The 22386-nt window shown below is 40.8% G+C and overlaps 1 non-coding gene across 1 annotated transcript; it reads left to right on the forward strand.

Moving 5' to 3' along the window:
• Nucleotides 1–6512: 6512 nt before the first annotated feature.
• Nucleotides 6513–6616, forward strand: LOC133046307 (U6 spliceosomal RNA). Its single transcript, XR_009690448.1, has one exon. It is a non-coding gene; the product is annotated as a U6 spliceosomal RNA (small nuclear RNA).
• Nucleotides 6617–22386: the final 15770 nt, after the last annotated feature.

Raw genomic sequence — 22386 nt, forward strand, 5'->3', positions numbered from 1 at the left:
TACATATTTTTACTTTCTTATCCCTAAATTACTACACATGTGCACTGTTGATCTGTTTGAGTTGAGAGAGAATTTCAGGAAAGGGAAGAGAGGGCTGCAGTGCTAGTACATTTGTAGGGAGTTGTTACCGGATTCAGGTGAGTGAGTCTCGGCCCATTTTCTTCAAACAACTGCATGTTATTAGAGGGAGAGCCGTCCTGACACAAATGTTGAGCCCTTTTAGATCCCAAGAGCTTCCCTATGGGAAGCCTATCTCACTGGTAATTCATGAGGAGGAAATGCATTTACAAGCGGAAGCCTTGTTTATGAAGAACTCTCTCTGTCTGACTGAGGACAGTGCTGCTCTGCTTTATTAAACATTTTGAGACACGTGGACAGTGTTTGTAAGGAATTTGTGCAAATCCTATGTCTTTCCATTTGTCTGACTTCTCCCATAGCTTCACGTGCCCGGGCCTGCCCTTGCACTCCTGGGATGGGGGCCATGGGGCTTCCTCAGGACAGGCTCCATGCTGGCACAGATGGTGACCAGAAGCTACTTCCACTCCCAGGGACAACACAGTCATGGTCCAGCGTGGAGGCTTTCATCTTTAGAATAGATTTCAAACATGTTACTTGGATGTTACTTGATGTTATTGATGTTACTTGGAACATCAATAAAACTGATTTAAGTCTGTAAAACATAACAACAGGAAAAAAAATAGAGTGGTTCTGATTGAATCAAGGGAGTGAGACCTGGAGCCACCTTCTTGGGAACCAAATTTGAAGGCAGCTGGTCTGGTGAGTGAGGGTGAAGATCTTGTCTGAATTTTGGAACAAAATTTGGAGAGTCCTTAGTATGATGGCCCAAACTGTACTGTTGATAGAAGTAATCAAGCCAGTTTCATCTCCTGCCTTCTTCCCTCCAGATCTTGTCTTTTCTGTTTAAGTATACACCTCCAGAGAAGGGGGTGGAGTGCTATCCAGATGAAAGCTCTCCATTCAATTGACTTTCACTTTTAAAGTGTGAAAGTTTATTTTCACTTTATTTTCCAGTCTCTTTCCAGCCATCCAGAGATGACAAGGAGTCTGGGCCTGAAGACATCCTAGAATCTGTGACAACAGGGAGTTCAGCAGAAACCAGGGTTAGCGCCTTCTCTGATGTCTTCATGTCACCAAACATTTATTGAGCTCCTGTGGCTGGTACTGTGTAATGAACTGGTGATACAAAGATGGCTAACAAGGCACTTGAAAGACTGAGGAAGACAAAATAAAATTTACTCCACCCTCCGGAAAAAGCTGCAAGAACAGAAGAGTGAAGAACCCAGGGCATGCTCCTTGGAGACAAGGGTGCTGGGATGCCTTCCCAGATAATGACGATGCTGCTGGGTAGCTGGTCAATCGCTATCCCTGAGAGTTTATGTGAAAGGGAGAGAGAAAGCAAGGGTGCATTCAAGACGTCATCAAGGATCTTGCAACTTAATGAGGCTTATATACACACACATCAATGACTCAGGGCAATTCCTAGGCAGCAGGAACAGAGTAACTTGATGAAACAAGAGAACACAGGGGTTCCAGACACCAGAATGAAGGGAGATGAATGTGTCTCCACAGGGTGAAATTTTGAGTCCAGAGATCTTTCCTTGTCATATCTGGGTTGCACTTAGAGCAAAAGATTTTTTGGCAAATGTAGGAGCATCTGTATGTGGAGTCTCCCTCTGTCTCCAGGTGAATATCACAAGCTCTCCAACTGAAGGCTTTGCCTTCTCTGAAGGACTGTCATCTCATCTAGGGTGACCAGCCATCCAACTTTGCCAGAGACTTTTGTGGTTTAAAAATTAAATATCCCACATTCTGGCTTACTTGGCCCTCTAACTTATCTGTAATGGTTTGAGCTGGGGAAGGGCAATCTAACTCCCTGCCCTCCTTTTTCCACCCACCACTCTCTTCCCTCACTATCCAGAATACCAAGCACAAGCGCTCCAGTCCTAACCAATAGGAAGAACCAATGATGCCTACAACATCTGCTTCCTGTTCTGTGAAGATCCCTGTGACAGAGAAACACAGATGCTGCTTGCCTACTGATAACCAACAAAGGACAGAAACTCCAGAAGGAAGAAAGTAGTCTAATTAACCTGCCGTATATGCAACCCATTCAGCTTGATGTCCGGCACATAGTAACCAGTAACAATTCTTATCACTCCTGTGTGCCAGGTGCAGTCAGTGGCCATACACTCTAGTAAGAGAGACAGAGGAGACATGAGTGTGTGTATTTTAAGGTAGATTTGACTTGAAGTATTGAAAAATGTACCTGGCCAGATATATGTGAGCTACACAAAATTTCTTTGGCATGAAGAAAAATTATTAGAAAGTAAAGGTCTGCAGGGTATGATGGGAGACCACTTGTGACCATCTGTGGAGCAATGTGCCACTCAATCTGTAGATGTTCAGATTTTCTGGTTTGTGTTCAGGGGCAGTTCCCACTGCCATCATTTCTGTCAGGCTCCTAAATCTTCTTTGTGACTAAAATGAAACCCTGCTGCCTGTCTGGAAATGAAGCAGGAGGTTATTTCTCTGGATGCTCATTTCATTGATCTCAGAATGTGTTTTTGAGTCTGGGGACCTCTCATCATCTATAGCTAATGGGGACAAGGTTTTAAAAGTGGTTTGTTCTCTGACACTTTTCTAATTAGGTCAATAAACAAGTATACTAAAGAAATGCTATCTTTGCAAGCTTTTGCTCGCTGTGCATCTGAGGGTTGCCCTGGAGACCCTCAGTTTAATCAGATTCGGCAGGGGGTCTACACAGTTTCATCGTCTGTAGAATTTTTCAGTGTTTCGCTTCAGACACAAATTTAGGAACCTGTGGCTAATATATGATGTCACAATGACACATATCAAAATATAGACTTACTTTTCACCATTTGCACTAGATCGTCACCAAAGCTCTGCCTGGTCCTCTGCTTTTCAAATATTTATTCCTCAGATTTGGGGAATTCAGCCTTGTTTGTCACAACATTGTTGATAAGAGTGAAAATCAGCATAACTTGGTTGTGGAACCATAGACACGGCGTTTGTCTATGGAACACAGTGCAGCCCTTTAATCTCTCCCTGTGCTAAGATACTGAAAAACCAATTGGTAGGGGGATACGTACTTTACAAATTTATTTTTTAATACATGTGTGCTGTGCTGTGCTAAGTCGCTTTAGTCATGTCCAACTCTTTGCGACCATTTGGACCATAGCCTACCAGGCTGTTCTGTCCATGGGGTTCTCCAGGCAGGAATACGAGAATGGGTTGCCGTGCCCTCTTCCAGGGGATCTTCCCAACCAGGGTATTGAACCCAAGTCTATTATGACTCACGCATTGGCAGGTGATTAGAAATAAGGATGGACTATTAACAGTGTTCACATAATTTACAGCTGAATTGTGGGAATATTATTTTTTTCCATATCTGAACACTCTATTTTCTAAATACTAATGGATCACTGGTATATGAGTAACTAGCATAGTTAAAGCTAAATAAAATAATATAAGCTTGAAGATGGAAATCATTTTCTTTTATAGCAGAGAATTGCTACTAACCCTAGTGCCCAGAGGACCCGGAAAGTGAGTCAGCATGGCAGGAAGTCTAGAATCCTGGAGACCCAATTCTGCTCCCTCATTTCATGATCAGGGAACCAAAGCCCTTTGGGCCAAATGTCTTGCTTGAATCCCTGTAGTTCATTAGTACAGTAACCAGATTTTCTGACTTCCGTTTGAAGTCAGGAAATAGCTTTCACATGCCTCACATATCTTTTTTTATGATTTTTTAAAAATTTAATATTGGAGAATAATTGCTTTACAGTATTATGCTGGTTTCTGCCATACCTCCACATGAATCAGCCACAGGTATGCATATGTCCCCTTCCTCCTGAACCTCCCTCCCTTCTCCCACCCACCCCACCGTCTAGGTTGACACAGAGCACTGGGCTGAGCTGCCTGTGTCTCACAGCAGACTCCCACTGGCTGTGTTACACACGGTAATATATATGTTTCCATGCTGCTCTCCCAATTCATCCCACCCTCTCCTTCCCCTACTGTGCCCACAAATCTCTTCTCTGTGTCTGGCCTCTGTTCTTGCCCCGCAAATAGGCTCATCAGCACCATCTTTCTAGATTCCACACACATGCACTAATATATATTTGTCTTTCTCGTTCTGACTGACTTCACTCTGTTCAATAGGCTCTAGGTTCACCCACCTCATTAGGACTGACTCAAATGCATTCTTTTTTGTAGCTGAGTAATATTCCATTGTATACATGTACCAAAATTTCTGTATCTATTCATCTGTTGATGGACATCTAGGTTGCTTCCATGTCCTAGCTATTGTAAAAAGTGCTGCAATGAACATTTTGGGGGTACATTCAATGGTTTTCTCAGGATATGTCCCAGGAGTAGGATCGTTGGGTCATATGGTATTTCTACACCTAGTTTTTTAAGGAATCTCCATACTGTTCTCCATAGTGGCTATATCAATTTACATTCCGAACAGTGCAAGAGGATTCCCTTTTCTCTACATCCTCTCCAGCATTTATTGTTTGTAGATTTTTTGATGATGGCCATTCTGACCTGTGTGAGGTGATACTTCATTGTAGTTTTTATTTGCATTTCTCTAATAATGAGTGATATTGAGCATCTTTTCATGTGTTTATTAGCCATCTGTATGTCTTCTTCAAATAAATGTCTTTTAGGTCTTCCACCCATTTTTTGATTGGGTTGTCTGTTTTTCTGGTATTGAGCTACATGAGCTGCTTATATATTTTGGAGATTAATCCTTTGTCAGTTGTTTCACTTGCAATTATTCTCTCCCATTCTGAGGGTTGTCTTTTAATATTGTCTATTGCTTCCTTTGTTGTGCAAAATCTTTTAAGTTTAATTAAGTCTCATTTGTTTACTTTTGTTTTTATTTCCATTACTTTAGGATGTGGGTCAAAGAGGATCTTGCTGTGATGTATGTTAAAGAGTACTGCGTATGTTTTCCTCTAAGACCTTTATAATTTCTGGCCTTACATTTAAATCTTCAATCCATTTTGAGTTTATTTTTGTGTATAGCACTAGAAAGTGTTCTAGTTTCATTCTTTTACATGTAGCTGTCCAGTTTTCCTGGCACCATGTATTGAAGAGCTTGTCTTTTCTCCATTGTATATTCATGCCTCCTTTGTCAAAAATAAGGTGCACGGGTTTACTCTGGGCTTTCTATCTTGTTCCATTGGTCTATATTTCTGTTTTTGTGCCAGTACCATACTGTGTTAATGACTGTAGCTTTGTAGCATAGTCTGAAGTCAGGAAGGTTTATTCCTCCAGCTCCACTCTTCTTTCTCAAAGCAATCTTTTTCAAGATTGCTTTGGCTATTTGGGGTCTTTTTTGCTTCCATACAAATTGTGAAATTCTTTGTTCTAGTTCTGTGATAAATGCCATTGGTAGTTTGCATTGAATCAGTAGATTACTTTGGGTAGTATAGTCATTTTCACATATTCCACATATGCATGGGTCATATGGTATTTGTCTTTTTCTGACTTATTATAACATGACTCATAGTCATGTTATATCTCTCCATCTATTTGTGTCAGCTTTGATTTCTTTCATCAGTGTCTTATAGTTTTCTTCATACAGGTCTTTTGTCTCTTTAGGTAGGTTTATCCCTAGGTATTTTATTCTTTTTGTTGCAATGGTGAATGAGATTGCCTCACAGTCTTAATGAGAACTGCTCACTTAAGCCCATCAACTTAGTGTCTCACACACAGCTAGAACATTTCAGAGAACACACAGTAGCTTTTATATGCAGTCAGTACTCATGAACAAAAATGTGGAAAATCTTTGGAAATTTCTTGACAGCAGCCAGGCTTGACTTGTGAGGCTGACGGGTCTGGGTTTGGGCTGGGACAACTGAGTGACTGAGTTCCCTCTCTACCCAGCCTCATCCTCCAGCAGTAAGGTCCAGGCCTGTTCATGTGGCTCCATCAACAGTGAGTAGACAGCCACCAAAAAAGATGAGCCTTGTCATTTGTGGCAATGTAGATGCACCTTGAGGTCACCTTGCTAAGTGAAATGAGTCAGAAAAAGACAAATACCATATGACCATGCATGTGTGGAATATTAAAAAAAAAGAAGAAAATTAATGAACAATAAACACCAAAACAGACATATAGATACAGAGAACAGAGTGGTGGTTACCAGATGAGGTAGGGCAAAATAAGTAAAGGGTATCAACTGTGTGGTGATGTATGGAAACTAAATTTTAGGTGATGAGCAAACTAAAATATATGGAGGTAGAAATATAATATTGTACACATGAAACTTATGTACCTCAATAACATATAAATCTTTTAAAAATCAGTGAATTTCTCCTCAATGAAAGGGAATGCTGGACAGTTCCAAAAATTTAAAAGAGCCTGCACCAAATTATGGCTGGGAAGTGTGTATGTGAACTTGTCATAAGAGCATCGGTTATAATTTAGAAGATTCTCAGGAGTTTAAAAGAATGAGGACGAGTGCTTGCTTCGGCAGTGCATATACTAAAGTTGGAACCATACGGGAAAATTAGCATGACTCCTGCGTAAGGATGACATGCAAATTCGGGAAGTGTTCCATATTTTTATATAAAAATAGAGTCAAGGATCTACTGTATAGCACAGGGACTTCTACTCAACACTCTGTTATAAACTATACGGGAAAAGAGTAAAAAAAAAAAAAAAAGGACAGATATATGTCTATGTATAATTGAATCAAGCTGCAGGACGCCTGACACAAACACCACATTGAAAATCAACTATACTCCAGCATAAAATTTTTTAAAAAGAGTGAGGATGAGATCTGCAAGGCCCTTTCCAGCTCTGTAATCTTATTAAAAAAACAGAACACACAAAAAGAAGAAAAGAACAGTAAGTGGAAATATAAGACCTCTTGAAGACCAGGCATGAAACAGGTACACTGCCATTTTCATCACATTGCTAATCAAAGTCAATGGAAAAGCCAACCCAGATTCAAGGAAGAAGGAAGCAGATTTTGCTTCTTTTATAATATTTACTTTTTAAAAAAATTTTTTGTGATGCTCCAGGTATTAGTTGTGGCATGTGAAATCTAGTTTCCTGACCAGGGATTGAACCAGGGCCCCCTGCATTGGGAACACAGAGTCTTAGCCACTGGACAGCCAGGGAAGTCTCAGATTCCACTTCTTAATGGGAGAGGCTACAAAGAATTGTGGTCATGTTTGCTATCTATTACAGTTATCTGAGGAAAGTGATCTGTTCCAACAAGAATAACCTACTATGTCCCTGTATTATTCAAGGTACCCAGATTCTAGAGATGCGCCCACATCTAAAGATGCATCAGTTAAGCAGCATAAAATAATGAAGTCCCAGACTTGGGATTTGAACTTGGCAGAACAAGGGAAGAACTGAGACCTTTAGCCATGATTTTCTTCACCGCTCAACTCAAAGAGCAGCTCTTCCAAATTGTTATTCATATGCCCAAACCAAGTATTACCAAGTGCTTTCCTTTGAGCCTTCCTAGCAATATATGGGTCATTTGCGATTTTCCTTATCTTACATGATTGTGTAGTAAAATCATTTTTCTGGTTTGAAACCCCAGTCTAAATTTAGACTACTTGAGGACAGGCACTGCAACTTGTCCATTACTACATCTCCTAAGCATCAGGCACAGCAAGTACACTGGAATATACTTGTACTTTAAGACATTTGCATGGATGTTTATAACTAAATTTTGTAGGTTTTTTTTCTATTGTGCTATCTTTGGCAGAGTTTTAAAAAATGTGTATCTACCTGATAAAAATAATTTGGAAACTTTCCTTTTAGTACTTCACATAATTCAAATATTGTAAATTATGGGGCACATTCATGTAGGCATCTTGGATTGGGAGTGTATGGCTTGCTGCTTCACCAGTCACCTTAGTTACATCTTAGCCATTTTCTCATTGTGCATCATCTGCTCTGTACCAAGCCCTTTCCACCACCCCCATGTATCTACATTACAGGAACACAGAAATTGTCCATTTAGGGCAACAAAAGTCTCATGAACATCATGTTGCTGTGAATAGCAGGTGTCTGAAAGCTTCCATGTTCACCTTCAAGTTGGAATACAAATTAGAGAAAGAAAAAGAATGTCACAGGTGTTGGAGAGCATGCTATGCTCCACTGCTGAGTGAAAAACGCATTTTGCTGAAAGCAAGCTGCCACCACTTATGAAAAGCTATCGGGGCTCAGAGTCCAATTAGAGTGGAAAAAAAATCAATAGTGATTCACTTCCTTGTTAGAGGAATTGATTTTCCTGATAAAGTTCACAATATTCTTAGAGTTGGTCTTAATCATTTTCTGGGAAAATGGCACAGCTCCAGTTCTCCCAAGTTGTATAGTTAAATTGAGATCAGTGGTTTAGCAGTGCAGGGAGTTACAAATCAATCTCATCAAAGAGGAAACTGCATCCCTCAGACAGAAAGTGAGCAAAAATACCAGCCAGACATCCCTCTCTCGCCAAATATTCAGATGTTTATTTTATCTCTTTTTAAAAAAATCTAGGTAAGGACCATGATCTTCCAGTTTTCATTCGGACCTGAATATCAAAATGGATATATGGTTTCATTTTTCTTGTTTTGATAAATAAAACTGTGCCCTTGGGTTTAGAAGACTTGTCTGTATTCCAACTCTCTCTTGCTGGCCTCGTGACCTTGAGAGAATCATTTCACTTCCCTGAATTGCTCTTCATCTTTGAAAAGAGATTGGATTTGCCGATGTGTGTGCCAGATGTATATGTGGCTATCAAACAATCATGTGTAATTCAGCAATTACTTGTAATTAAGCAATTACATATAGCAGACACTGCTCCAAGTGCATCAACTCTTTGAACTCTCACAACCACCCTGTGGAAAAGCTATCATTATCCCCCCATTTAGAGATAAGGACACAGGGATGTAGAGAGGTTTAGGTAATTTGCCCAATCTTAATTCTTATTCAGGGCCACATGAAGCACAGGGGCTTGATCACTGTTTCTAGAAAGGATTCTAGAACCAAATAAATTTGGGAAACACCACCTCCTATATTCTCCTTTTGGGAATTTGCATTTGATGTTAGTTAATGAAAGGTTCTGGGGAGTCCTAAAGCAGACACTAGTTTATCTCAGCATTTTTCAGATAATTTGGTTATAGAACTTTCTTTTTCATGCAATACTAGCAACATTCCAAAGGACAGTCAGCTAAGAATCAGAAAATATTTGAGTTCCAGTTCTAAACACAAGTTCTTAAGTGAACTTGAAAATCGCTTAAATTTTACAAACCTCAGTTTCCATTATTAAGCTAGTGAAACACCTACTTCAACAAAGCATTTATCAGTACATGAATTAAATAAGATGCCATATGGGGAAGCTCTTTTGTAAATAATGAAATATTACACAAATGCTAGATGTTATTTTCATTAATTCAATTCTTTGAACATGAAATATGAGAAATGGTTTCCCAACCAGAGACAACCCTTGTCACTCAATCCTTTGTAAAACTCATTCCTTTTTTTTTTTCTCTTTTTTTTTCTTTAACCATGAAGTCTACTCCAAAGTTACTATCCAAACAGCAATATAATTGAATCCCATTAAAGGCCTTTTTCTCTTATATTCATTTAACAAGAGTCTCTATTCAATCTTTGATCGAATGATTGCTCTAAAAATTAGTTCTGTAAAAATCCTATTTGAGACTGTTTTAAATTAAACACAGAAACCTGGAATTGTTTCAACAAGTTGATAAATACATTACCTGTGTATAACCAACTGTATTCTAGAAGTTCATCATATCTCATTTTTATTCTTGTTGCTTGTCATTTGTTTCCTACTGTTGCTATCATGTTCTGTATCTCCTCTACATATTCTGAAACACTGCTATTTTGGCACTGTGTGTTGCATTAAAAGTGAAATTCAGCATGAGAAAGATCCTCTGGATTCAAGAAATTTAATGATCAGAGTACCATCAAGCAATGTGTGTGTGTGTGTGTGTGTGTGTGTGTGTGTGTGTGTGTGTGTAGTAAGTTCCCTACTTACAAACCTTCAAGTTGCAAACTTCAAAGGTGTGAACATTGGTTCACATGTCCAATCACATAAGTTAGTTCCCGCGTCTGGTGTACATTGTCATGTGCACAACTCCCCTACAAGTGGTTGTGCTTCAGTGTACAGCACTGCTTAGAGTGCAGTAGAATAGAATCTTCACAGCAGCTGGCCCTGTGTCTCCTGTTGCTGATGATCCTCCAGCTCTACCCTCTCCCACCTCCTCTCCCTCCTCCAGTCAGTAACTCCTCTTTCCTGTTCACTGGATGCCAGCACCTGTATGCCAGCTGTTTACTGTATCACTGTACTTTCCAAGGTACCACACCACAAGATCGTGGCTTCCCTGATATCTAAGTTCGTAAAGAATCGCCTGCAATGCAGGAGACCCCGGTTTGATTCTTGGGTTGGGAAGATCCGCTGGAGAAGGGAAAGGCTACCCACTCCAGTGTTCTGGCCTGGAGAATTCCATGGACTATATAGTCCTTGGGGTCACAAAGAGTCAGACACGACTGAGGGAATTTCACTTTCACTTTTTACTGGAAGATTAAAAATGTTTTCTTTATTTATTGTTTTTATGTATTATTTGTGTGAGAAATATTATAAATCTATTACAGTACAGTACTTTATAGCCGATAGTGTTACTTAGGTACCTAGGCTAACTTGGTTGGACTTAGAACAAGTTGGACTCATGAATTCACTCTCAGAACAGAACTTGTTCATATATAGGGGACTTACTCTACAAACTATGGCCTGCACACCAAACCAAATCCTTCATCCTGTTTTTGTACAGTCCAGGAGTTAAGAAAAGCTTTTTTAATAGTTGAGAGGCATGGAAAGAAATAAATACCATGACAAGTGAAAATTATATGAAATTCAAACTTCAGTGTCCTTAAGTTTCACTGGAATATAGTCACACTTGTTTGTTTACATATCATCTGCAATAAGGCAGCCTTCACAGTATAGCAGCAGATTGAGTAGTTAGGATAAGAGATGGTAAGCTTCACAAAACCTAAAACATTTACTGTTTTGCCCTTTATAAAAGAGTTTGCCAACCTCTGTTTTATGTTCAGTATTTTCATACAATGGGTTTTGCCTGAGAAAATATAGTTCCTCTACAGAACAGACATCTGGAGACAGATTTGGAGAAATAAGCTTGGTTTGCTTAACTTTACTTAACCTATAAAAGAAGACTATGGTTTAGTAGAAATATCAGGGGGCTTTGGACCTTGGCAATAAGGAGTTCATGATCTGAGCCACAGTCAGCTCCCGGTCTTGTTCTTGTTGACTGTATAGAGCTCCTCCATCTTTGGCTGCAAAGAATATAATCAATCTGATTTCGGTGTTGGCCATCTGGTGATGTCCATGTGTAGAGTCATCTCTTGTGTTGTTGGAAGAGGGTGTTTGCTATGACCAGTGCGTTCTCTTGGCAAAACTCTATTAGCCTTTGCCCTGCTTCATTCTGTACTCCAAGGCCAAATTTGCCTGTTATTCCAGGTGTTTCTTGACTTCCTACTTTTGCATTCCAGTCCCCTATAATGAGAAGGACTTCTTTTTTGGGTGTTAGTTCTAAAAGGTCTAAAGGTCTAGTAGGTCTTCATAGAACTATTCAACTTCGGCTTCTTCAGTGTTACTGGTTGGGGCATAGGCTTGGATTACCGTGATATTGAATGGTTTGCCTTGGAAACGAACAGAGATCATTCTGTTGTTTTTGAGATTGCATCCAAGTACTGAATTTTGGACTCTTTTGTTGACTATGATGGCTACTCCATTCAACAGAATGGGAAAGACTAGAGATCTCTTCAAGAAAATCTGAGATACCAAGGGAACATTTCATGCAAAAATGGGCTCAATAAAGGACACAAATGGTATGGACCTAACAGAAGCCGAAGATATTAAGAAGAGGTGGCAAGAATACACAGAACTTTACAAAAAAGATCTTCACAACCCAGATAATCACAGTGGTGTGATAACTCACCTAGAGCCACACATCCGGGAATGTGAAGTCAAGTGGGCCTTAGAAAGCATCACTATGAACAAAGCTAGCGGAGGTGATAGAATTCCAGTTGAGCTATTTCAAATCATGAAAGATGATGCTGTGAAAGTGCTGCACTCAATATACCAGCAAATTTGGAAAACTCAGCAGTGGCCACAGGACTGGAAAAGGTCAGTTCCCATTCCAATCCCTAAGAAAGGCAATGCCAAAGAATGCTCAAACTACCGCACAGTTGCACTCATCTCACACGCTAGTAAAGTAATGATCAAAATTCTCCAGGCCAGGCTTCAGCAATACATGAACTGAGAACTTCCAGATGCTCAAGCTGGTTTTAGAAAAGGCAGAGGAACCAGAGATCAAATTGCCAACATCCGCTGGATCACTGAAAAAGCAAGAGAGTTCCAGAAAAACATCTATTTGTTTTATTGAGTATGCCAAAGCCTTTGACTGTGTGGATCACAATAAACTGTGGAAAATTCTGAAGGAGATAGGAATACCAGACCACCTGACCTGCCTCTTGAGAAGCCTGTATGCAGGTAAGGAAGCAACAGGTAGAACTGGACATGGAACAACAGACTGGTTCCCAATAGGAAAAGGAGTACATCGAGTCTGTATATTGTCACCCTGCTTATGTAACTTATATGCAGAGTACATCATGAGAAACCCTGGGCTGGAAGAAGCACAAGCTGGAATCAAGATTGCTGGGAGAAATATCAATAACCTCAGATATGCAGATGACACCACCCTTATGACAGAAAGTGAAGAGGAACTAAAAAGCCTCTTGATGAAAGTGAAAGAGGAGAGTGAAAAAGTTGGCTTAAAGCTTAACATTCAGAAAACTAAGATCATGGCATCTGGTCCCATCACCTCATGGGAAATAGATGGGGAGACAGTGGAAACAGTGTCAGACTTTATTTTTTTGGGCTCCAAAATCACTGCAGATGGCGACTGCAGCCATGAAATTAAAAGACGCTTACTCCTTGGAAGGAAAGTTATGACCAACCTAGATAGCATATTAAAATGCAGAGACATTACTTTGCCAACAAAGGTCCATCTAGTCAAGGCTATGGTTTTTCCAGTGGTCATGTATGGATGTGAGAGTTGGACTGTGAAGAAAGCTGAGCGCCGAAATATTGATGCTTTTGAACTGTGGTGTTGGAGAAGACTCTTGAGAGTCCCTTGGACTGCAAGGAGATCCAACCAGTCCATTCTAAAGGAGATCAGTCCTGGGTGTTCATTGGAAGGACTGATGCTGAAGCTGAAACTCCAGTACTTTGGCCACCTCATGTGAAGAGTTGACTTGTTGGAAAAGACCCTGATGCTGGGAGGGATTGGGGGCAGGAGGGGAAGAGAACGACAGAGGATGAGATGGCTGGATGGTATCACCGACTCGATGGGCATGAGTTTGAATAAACCCCGGGAGTTTGTGATGGACAGGAAAGCCTGGCGTGCTGCGATTCATGGGGTCACAGAGAGCCGGACACGACTGAGCGACTGAACTGAACTGAACTTGGACCTTGGTATAAACCTTGCCTTTGGTTTTCTTAGCTGTCTGTCCTTGGGTATACCATTTTAACATTCTCAATCTCAGTTTCCTTCTCTTTAAAATTGGAGTCATGAATTTAGCCCAGTACCTATCACAAAGCAGTGTTCTGAAAAGTGTCAGTTTTCTCTCCCAGAGTCCCAGCAAGGGCCATGGGAAATGCATTACAGATGCCTTCCAGCAATCTGTTTTGCAGTCTAGACCACAAAGCAACTGAAATTAAAGAGCAGAGCAGCCCCCAGCCTGCTCCCTGCAGCTTATTCACAGTACTTTTCAGGTCTACCTGACTGGAAAGTGATACATTTCAGAAAGACTGTTTAGTTTAGTCTTTCCTTCTTATAAACAACTATCTGGCTACATGAGCTTCTCACTGGAGATGTGCTTCAATTCAATGTTAGACATCCAGCCCGCAGATAACCACTTCTCTTACCCTTCTAATGCTGTCTATGTTGGTCTCTGTGGTGCAGGGCAGTGCTTCAGCCTCACCTCCATGTTCTATGATTCTCTCAGTGGTGAAAATGTTCTTGAATAGTTGTTAGTTGTTCTTATTGTGAGGAAGAGTGAGATTAGGAACAACATATGTCGTTAAATGTTGGTGACATCACTCCTAGGGTTCTTGATTGACAAGTTTTTTTCCTCCAGCACTTTGAATACTGTTATTCCACTGCCTTTTGATCTCTATTATTTCTACTAAGAAGTCAGATGTTAATCTCATTGGGTTCCCTTGTTAATAATGAATCATTTTTCTCCTGATGCTTTTCCAGATCTTTTCTTGTCTTTGGCTTTCAGCATTTTTGCTATGATGTGTCTATTTGTGTCTCTTTGCACATTTATTCTACTTTAAGTTTGTTGAGCTTCCTAGGTTTAATTTGGTGTTTTTCCATAAATTTAGGATGTTTTCATCCCCATTATTTCATCAGTATTTTTTCTACTGTCTTTAACTTCTCTGTTTCTGGTATTATCATATACTTGTTGGCACACTTAATGCACTAGTGTTTCTCTGAGGCTCTGTCTGTTTTTATTATTTTTTTCTCTTCTTCAGATTACATAATTTCTATTGCTCTATCCTCAAGTCTGCTAATTCTTTCTTCTGACAGTTGAAATCTATTGTTGTGTCCCTCAAGTGAATTTTTTATTTCACTTACCTTACTTTCCAATTTAAGAAGCTTCACTTTGCCCTTTAATATGATTTCTGTCTCATTATTGATATTTCCTATTTAGTGGAACATTATCATCATACCTTCTTTTACTCCTTTAAACATTCTTTTCTTTAGTTCTTTAACATGTTTATAATGGCTAATTTGAATTTTTTTTCATTTATTTTTATTAGTTGGAGGCTAATTACTTTACATATTGTAGTGGTTTTTGCCATACATTGACATGAATCAGCCATGGATTTACATGTGTTCCCCATCCTGAACCCCCCTCCCACCTCCCTCCCCATCCCATCCCTCTGGGTCTTCCCAGTGCACCAGCCCTGAGCACTTGTCTCATGCATCCAACCTGGACTGGCGATCTGTTTCACACTTGATAATATACATGTTTCGATGCTGTCCTCTCAGATCATCCCACCCTTGCCTTCTCCCATAGAGAAATTTTTTTATATGACATCTGGTCTCTTTTAGAAGCAGTTTCCATTGCCTGCATTTTTATGATATATGGATCATATTTTCCTACTTCTTTGCATTCCTTATAAATTTTGCTGGTAACTAGATATTTCAGATAAAACATTATAACAACTGTGGCTGGACATAGGTACTCCCTTTCTTGGACTTATTATTATTATTTGATTTTTTATTTGTCTAGTGACTGACTGGATTATATCAGTGAAGTCTGTCCCCCTTTAACACTGTCCTGCAGTGTTAAGTCTCTGATGTTGGTCCTCAGTGAGGTGCAGTGTTGCCTGAAATAAGAATGGTTCAGTTAGGGATCTCTTTGACTATCTCTTTCCCTGATGCACTCATGAACTTCGTGTATGCCAGACACTCCCATCCAGGGAATTTCATCTTTGCTTCTCCCTCTTTCTCTATGATTCTTCCCCCAGATATTGCCATGGCTTACTTTCTCATTTCACTCAGGTCTTGAGTCAAATGTTATTTCTAAATAAAACCCTTCCCTGGCAAATCTATATATTAGTAGAATAGCAGCCCCTCTTTGGTTGCTTCCTTGTTTTACTTTTTCCCACAATATTTATACTGACTGGCATGATAGCATGATATTATTTATTGTCCATATCATACCCTAAAATGTAAAATTCACAAAACGTGAATTTTGCCTCCTCCATTCACTGTTACATCAATTCTAGAGGCTAAGATAGTTCTTGGCACAGAGTAGGCCCTCTCCAAATTTTTTTTATTAAATTATTGAAAAACTAAATACTGTGTTGCTATACACAGTAGACACCAGAAGTGGAGGAAGTATACTCTAGGAAAAAGACTAAGACAAGGAAAATTGCGAATGCAGAAACACCAAAGAAAGGCAGAAACACTTCTGCCTTCTTGGACTTGCTCCTCTGTCTGTCTGAGGAAGTAACTCCTTATTCCTTTGCTTTAAAATTTCACAAATCTCAAGCTGCAAGGCAGAAGAGAGGAGGAACCGGTGAAGGAGGAGAAAGTAATTTGACTGTGTTTCATTTTCACAGGCACACTCGTTCTCAGAGTTAGGGCAAGTATCAGGGACCAGAGCCACTGAAGGGACAGTGTTACATGTATGTTTCCACAAAATGTTTATATGTAGCTGAGCAATAGGTCACTTCTCTGGTTCAACTCCTTCGAGGGTTCCTGCTCTTCCCCCAGAAGGCCCTTAATATCATTGAAAATCCTTAATGCCACTGAAAGATCCTATGGAATCTGGCCTCAGCCTTCCTCTCTGAGTGTATTTCAGGCCACCTGCTTCCCAACTTTACAGAACTCCCTTCCACTCCCCAGACACTTCCTCAGCACCTTCACAGACACAATGCTGCAGCCTTCTAACTTTCCCCTTCAGGCATGGCCCAGATAACCTTAGTTCACCTTTCAGGTCCCAACTCAAATGTTACTTCCACTAGGCCTCTTCTGACTTAAACTAAATAGTCTCTTGTATTATTAGGGTAAATCCAGCTGCTATAACAAATGAACTTCAGCACAAAAATGGGCTCAAACCCAGTAGAACTATGTGTCTCACTCATGTAGCCATGCAAGGCAGGATCATTCAAGTACACAGGCTGGTGTAGTTAACAACTCCTTCAACACGTGGCTTCCAAGATCACCATGATGACCTCCAGCCCAGGCAGCTGGATCAGGGTAAGAGCACAGAGGAGTGTATATGGGTGGTTTTATGGGCCAAACTGAACATCAGCCCACACCACATCTTGGCACATTCCATCATCAGTCATGGGGCCATGCCTGACTGCAAGAGAGATGGGGTAGTCTCGTCCTGCTGTATTCCCAGGAATAAGAGGAGGATGTGGATTTTGGCAAGGTAGCAGATCCTGCCTGCTTGCCTTCCATTATGTACTCCTGAGCACCTGACAGTCCAGTGTCACAAAGTTCAGGGCACGTGTTATATGAAGTCCATGAAGGCAGAAACTGGGTCTGCCTATTCTGCCTCTATATCTCTTAAAGCCTCAGCATTTAGTGGGCTCTCAATAAATATTATATTGAAATATGTGAAATTACTGCTTTGTTTGTCATAGAATGTCTAATATGAGCGATTTAGAAGAACAGCCTTTAAAGGCACACCTTTGACATATGTGTTGTTCAGCAGAACACCTCCCATGGGTTAGTGGAAGGCTATAACACAGGACTCAAAGGTTTTCCAGCTTGAGTGTTTCCACTAATGCCTTGTTAGGTAATTCCAGTTTCTTGCCAGGGAATCACTTGTAGAACAATGTGTTTTATGGACTAGCTGTGAGGTCATGCAGCCTGTGGGAATTTGGTGGAAGTGGGGAGCCACACAAGACCTCCATTCGGGTTGAGGAGAAAGCTTGGTCATGCATGTTAATGAATGACAGACCTTCAGTTCTGTCCCAATTAAGCAAACATTGGTTCAGCATCTACCGTGTGCCAGGCACTAGGTCCAGAGCCAAGGACACAAAGATGATTACTTCCTTGGAGGAGCTTATAGACTTACAAGGGGTTCATAGTCAGCTTGTTTTGGAAATATCCCTTCGGCACTTTTTCAGAAGAATGAGCAGGACAAGAAAAAGAAAAACCATCTGGGAGCTGATTTTAATAGTTCAGGCAAAAGATGGTGTCCTGTATTGTTTTCCTTCACAGGTTTTTCTTTGTTTAACTTTTAGGGGGATAGAGGGTGGGAGGAGAGGTGGTCACGGGAAGGGTGAAGGGGCTGGAAAAGCACAAATATGCAAAGACAGAATCATCCTTCACCTGCTAGTGAGGAAAGCTGCTGAGGTGCAGAAAGGGGCAACCGCCGTGCCGATCACATCCTGGGATGGCATGCTGTGTTTAGACAGCGCTTCAGCTGAGAAGTTCCCTACCACTCTCCAATCCCTTAAAATACAGAATTGCGCCCCTAAAATGGAGAAAAATTGGGATCCTCACAACCATGCCAGAAACTGAGGCTGTGCAGCCTTTCCTGGCATCCTTAATCCTTAGGCTGTACCTTCCTCCTTCCCAGTGTGGTGCTGGAGGAAGGGGATGGGAAGCCCACTCCAGGGTGTGTGCATTCCGTCATGTGTCAGGCAGGAGCAGTCTTCTTGCTGGGTCTTTGTTGCTCTTGGCCTCTGAGTTAAAAATAGACTTTCCAAAGAAAGCTCCCGTTAGGTGGTCCTACCAAGGTAATTTACATTATCAGCTCCCAGCTTCAAGACTAATTTGGAACAGTCCCGCATTTGATGTGCTCCATTTCTTTTCAGAGGTGGCTGCTTTTTTCACAACCAACTCCAAGGAAGTGATCTCCCCAGTGACCTCAAATCTTGAAGCAGGAATTAGGATGGACGTTAGAGGTGGGTGGGTGGGTAGCACAGTTTAGGAGCCATGTAAACTCCAGTTGGATTCTCTGTACAGGACTCTCAAACTCTTCTGCCCACTTTTTTCCCATGTTAAAAAGTTAAAAATATCTGCCTGTAATGTCATATTCCTCTATGCTTTCTACTAAACCCAGTAGCTCCAAAAGAAAGTGAAAGTGTTAGTTGATCAGTCATGTCCGACTCTTTGTGACCCCATGGACCCACCAGGCTCCTCTGTCCATGGGATTTTCCAGGCAAGAATACTGGAGTCGGTTGCTATTCCCTTCTCCAGGGGATTTTCCCAACCCAGAGATCAAACCCTGGTCTCCAGCATTGCTGGCAGATTCTGAGCCACCAGGGAAGCCTCTTGTAACTCTGGGGCAGGGGTCACAATTCTCTTTTAATGTGCATGGGATGGGTAGTCACCTGCAGGACGTTCTGCCATTGTCACCAACAAGGAGGCTGAAAGGGCAACACATTGAACGATAAGACGCGGGATTCTTGGCCTCTGGAGGAGACGAATTCAATCCGGGGCCAGAGATGAGGCTGGATCGCTCAGAGCTTTTGTGTAATAAAGTTTTATTAAAGTATAGAGAAAGCTTCTGACATAGGCATCAGAAGGGGGCAAAAGAGTACCCCCTTCCTAGTCTTTAGCTGTATGTTATATAGTCACTCACAGTCTGTTAATGAAATGAAAGGAATGTCATAAAATTTAGAATGGCATCAGATAATTCATCCCAGGCCATAAAACGATTGACTTGAATCTTGTAGAAGGGCAGAATACCAACAAATAGTTCCGTTTACATAGATTAGGGGAACAATACCTGAGTAAGTAAGTTAGGGCGTTTGGCGGAACCAACTTGAAGATAGAGTCTGGGGTTCATTAACATAGCTTAAGACAACATTTCCATATGAAAAAGAAATGTATTGGTTAACTCAAAGTTTGAGAGTAGTTAGCTTTAGGTGAGACCAGGTGTCATGGCAACCCAGAATGTTGAGAGAAACCTCCTTTTAAATTTGTATAGAGAAGGAAAAACAGATCACTGGTTTGTTTCTTCCTGCTGTTTAAGAGAGATAAAAATGTCTGGCACTTACAGCCTCTTTTATCCATTTGGAGACCCCTGGCCTTCCTGCCTGTTACCCTCTCAACATCAGAGCACAAAGATCCTCGAGGCTGTGCATGTTCTACCCTGTCATTCTAAGCAGTATCAAGGAGCCTGAATCTGACACCTTTTTTCCTGGCTGCCCGCGCAGTCGTGGGGATCAGTGGCATTGTGTGTGAGCACCTAAGTCCTGGCAGTAAAGAACAGGGTCTTGGTGTGGATCCAGAGTGACCCCTGTGTGTGGCACGACTCCACCGACAGATCTGACTTCTCTTACCAAAGAACGTACGTATAATTGGTCACATTATAAATAGAGCTTTCAAAGGCAATTTTATTATTTAGTCGTTTTGACAACAACATGAGGTGATTTAAATTGTAAAGACAAGGAAATGAAAACTCAGGAGAGTTCATTGACTTGTCCGAGTTCAAACATTGCAAATATTGGACTACAGAAAATAAAATTGGTAATTATGTTGGTGACAACATCTATTTGATAATATGTCTTCCCATTTAGAAACAAGATGCTTCTCACCACTTATTAAAACCTCTAGTTTTGTCCTCTGTTTACTGCTTCAGCAGTTATAGACTAAGTGTCTAGTGTGTGGGTCAGGCATGTAGTAACTTTTGATGTTATTGCTGTATGTATGCGGGTCTCCTGCATTGTAGGCAGATTCTTTACCACTAGGCCCACTAGGTATATTATTTTTTATGTTCTTTTCTACTATGTTTTATCAGAAGATATTGAATATAGTTCTCTGTACTATACATTAGGACCTTGTTATTTATCCATTCTGTGTATAAAAGCTCACATCTGCTAATCCCAACCTCCCACTCCATCTCTCCTCCAACCCCCTCCCTCTCGGCAATACCAGTCTGTTCTCTATATCCATGATTCTGTTTCTGTTTCATAGGTAGGTTCATTTGTGTCATAGTTTGGATTCCACATATAAGTGATATTGGTGTTTGTCTTTTCCTGACTTATTTCACTTAGTATGATCATCTCTAGGTCTATCCATGTTGCTGCAAATGCCATTATTTCATTCTTTTTTATGACTGAGTAGCACTCCATTCATATATGTACCACATCTTTATCCATTCATTTGTTGATGGACATTTAGGTTGTTTCCATGTCTTGGCTATTGTGAATAGTGCTTCTATGAACATAGGGGTGCATGGATCTTTTTGAATTAGTGTTTTGCCTGGATATATGCCTACTTGCTGGATCATATGGTAGCTCTACTTTTAGTTTTCTGAGGAACCTCCATACTGTTTTCCATAGTGGCTACACCAGCTAACATTCCCACCAACAGTATAAGCAGGTTCCTTTTTACCGCACTCTTTCCAGCATTTATTTGTAGATTTTTATTGGTGGCCATTCTGACCTCTGTGAGATAATACCTCATTATGGTTTTTGATTTGCATTTCTGTAATAATTAGCTATGTTGAGCATCTTTTCATGTGCCTATTAGCCTTGTATTTCTTCTTTGGAGAAATGTCTATTTAGGTCTTCTGCCCATTCTTCAATTGGGTTGTTTGTTTTGTTGTTGTTGTCAAGTTATATGAGCTCTTTGTATACTTTGTAAATTAAGCCTTTGTCAGTTGCATCATTTGCAAATATTTTCTCCCATTCTGTAAGTTGTCTTTTTGTTTTGTTTATAGTTTCCTTTGCTGTGCAAAGGGGTTCCCTTGTGGCTCAGCTGGTAAAGAATCTGCCTGCAATGCAGGAGACCTGGGTTCTATCTCTGGATTGGGAAGATCCCCTGGAGAAGCGAAAGACTACCCACTCCAGTATTCTGACCTAGAGAATTCCATGGTCTGTATAGTCCATGGGGTCGCAAGGAGTTGGACACGACTGAGTGACTTTCGCTTTCACTTTCACTTGCTGTGCAAAAGCTTGTAAGTTTGATTAGGTCCCATTTGTTAATTTTTACTTTTATTTCTATTGCCTTAGGAGACTGACCTAAGAAAACATTTGTACAAATTATGTCAGAGAATGTTTTGCCTATGATGTTTTCTAGGCGTTTCATGGTGTCACGCCTTCTGTTTATGCCTTTAAGCCATATTGAGTTTATTTTTGTGTTTGGTGAATGAGTGTGTTCTAACTCCATTTATTTACACGCTGTATACCAGAAGTCAGACCTGTCGATGGAGTCATGCCACACACAGGGGTCACTCTGTGGATCCACACCAAGACCCTGTTCTTTACTGCCAGGACTTAGGCGCTCACACACAATGCCACTGACCCCCACGACCGCGCGGGCAGCCAGGAAAAAAGGTGTCAGATTCAGGCTCCTTGATACTGCTTAGAGTGACCAGGGTAGAGCATGCGTTCAGTTTGAAGATCAGTTTGAGGATTCAGCCTCGAGGATCTTTGTGCTTTGATGTGTTACTCTTTCAGCCTCCTTGTTAGTGACAATGGCAGAACGTCCTGCAGGTGACTACCCATCCCATATGCATTAAAAGAGAATTGTGACTCCCCCACCCAGAGTTACAAGGGGCTTCCCTGGTGGCTCAGAATCTGGTCAACTTTCCCAACACCATTTTTTTTTTAATTGTAGCTGATTTACAGTGTTGTATTAGTTTATGGTGTTCAGCAAAGTGATTCAGAAACACACACACACACACACACACACATATTCTTTCTCATAGTCTTTTCCATTATGGTCTATTAAAGGCTTGTGAATATAGTTCCCTGTGCTATACAGTAGGACCTTGTTTATCTTCTACTGAGTTTTAATA

This window comes from Dama dama, chromosome 24 (genome assembly GCF_033118175.1).
Source record: "Dama dama isolate Ldn47 chromosome 24, ASM3311817v1, whole genome shotgun sequence".
Taxonomy (NCBI): Eukaryota; Metazoa; Chordata; class Mammalia; order Artiodactyla; family Cervidae; genus Dama; species Dama dama.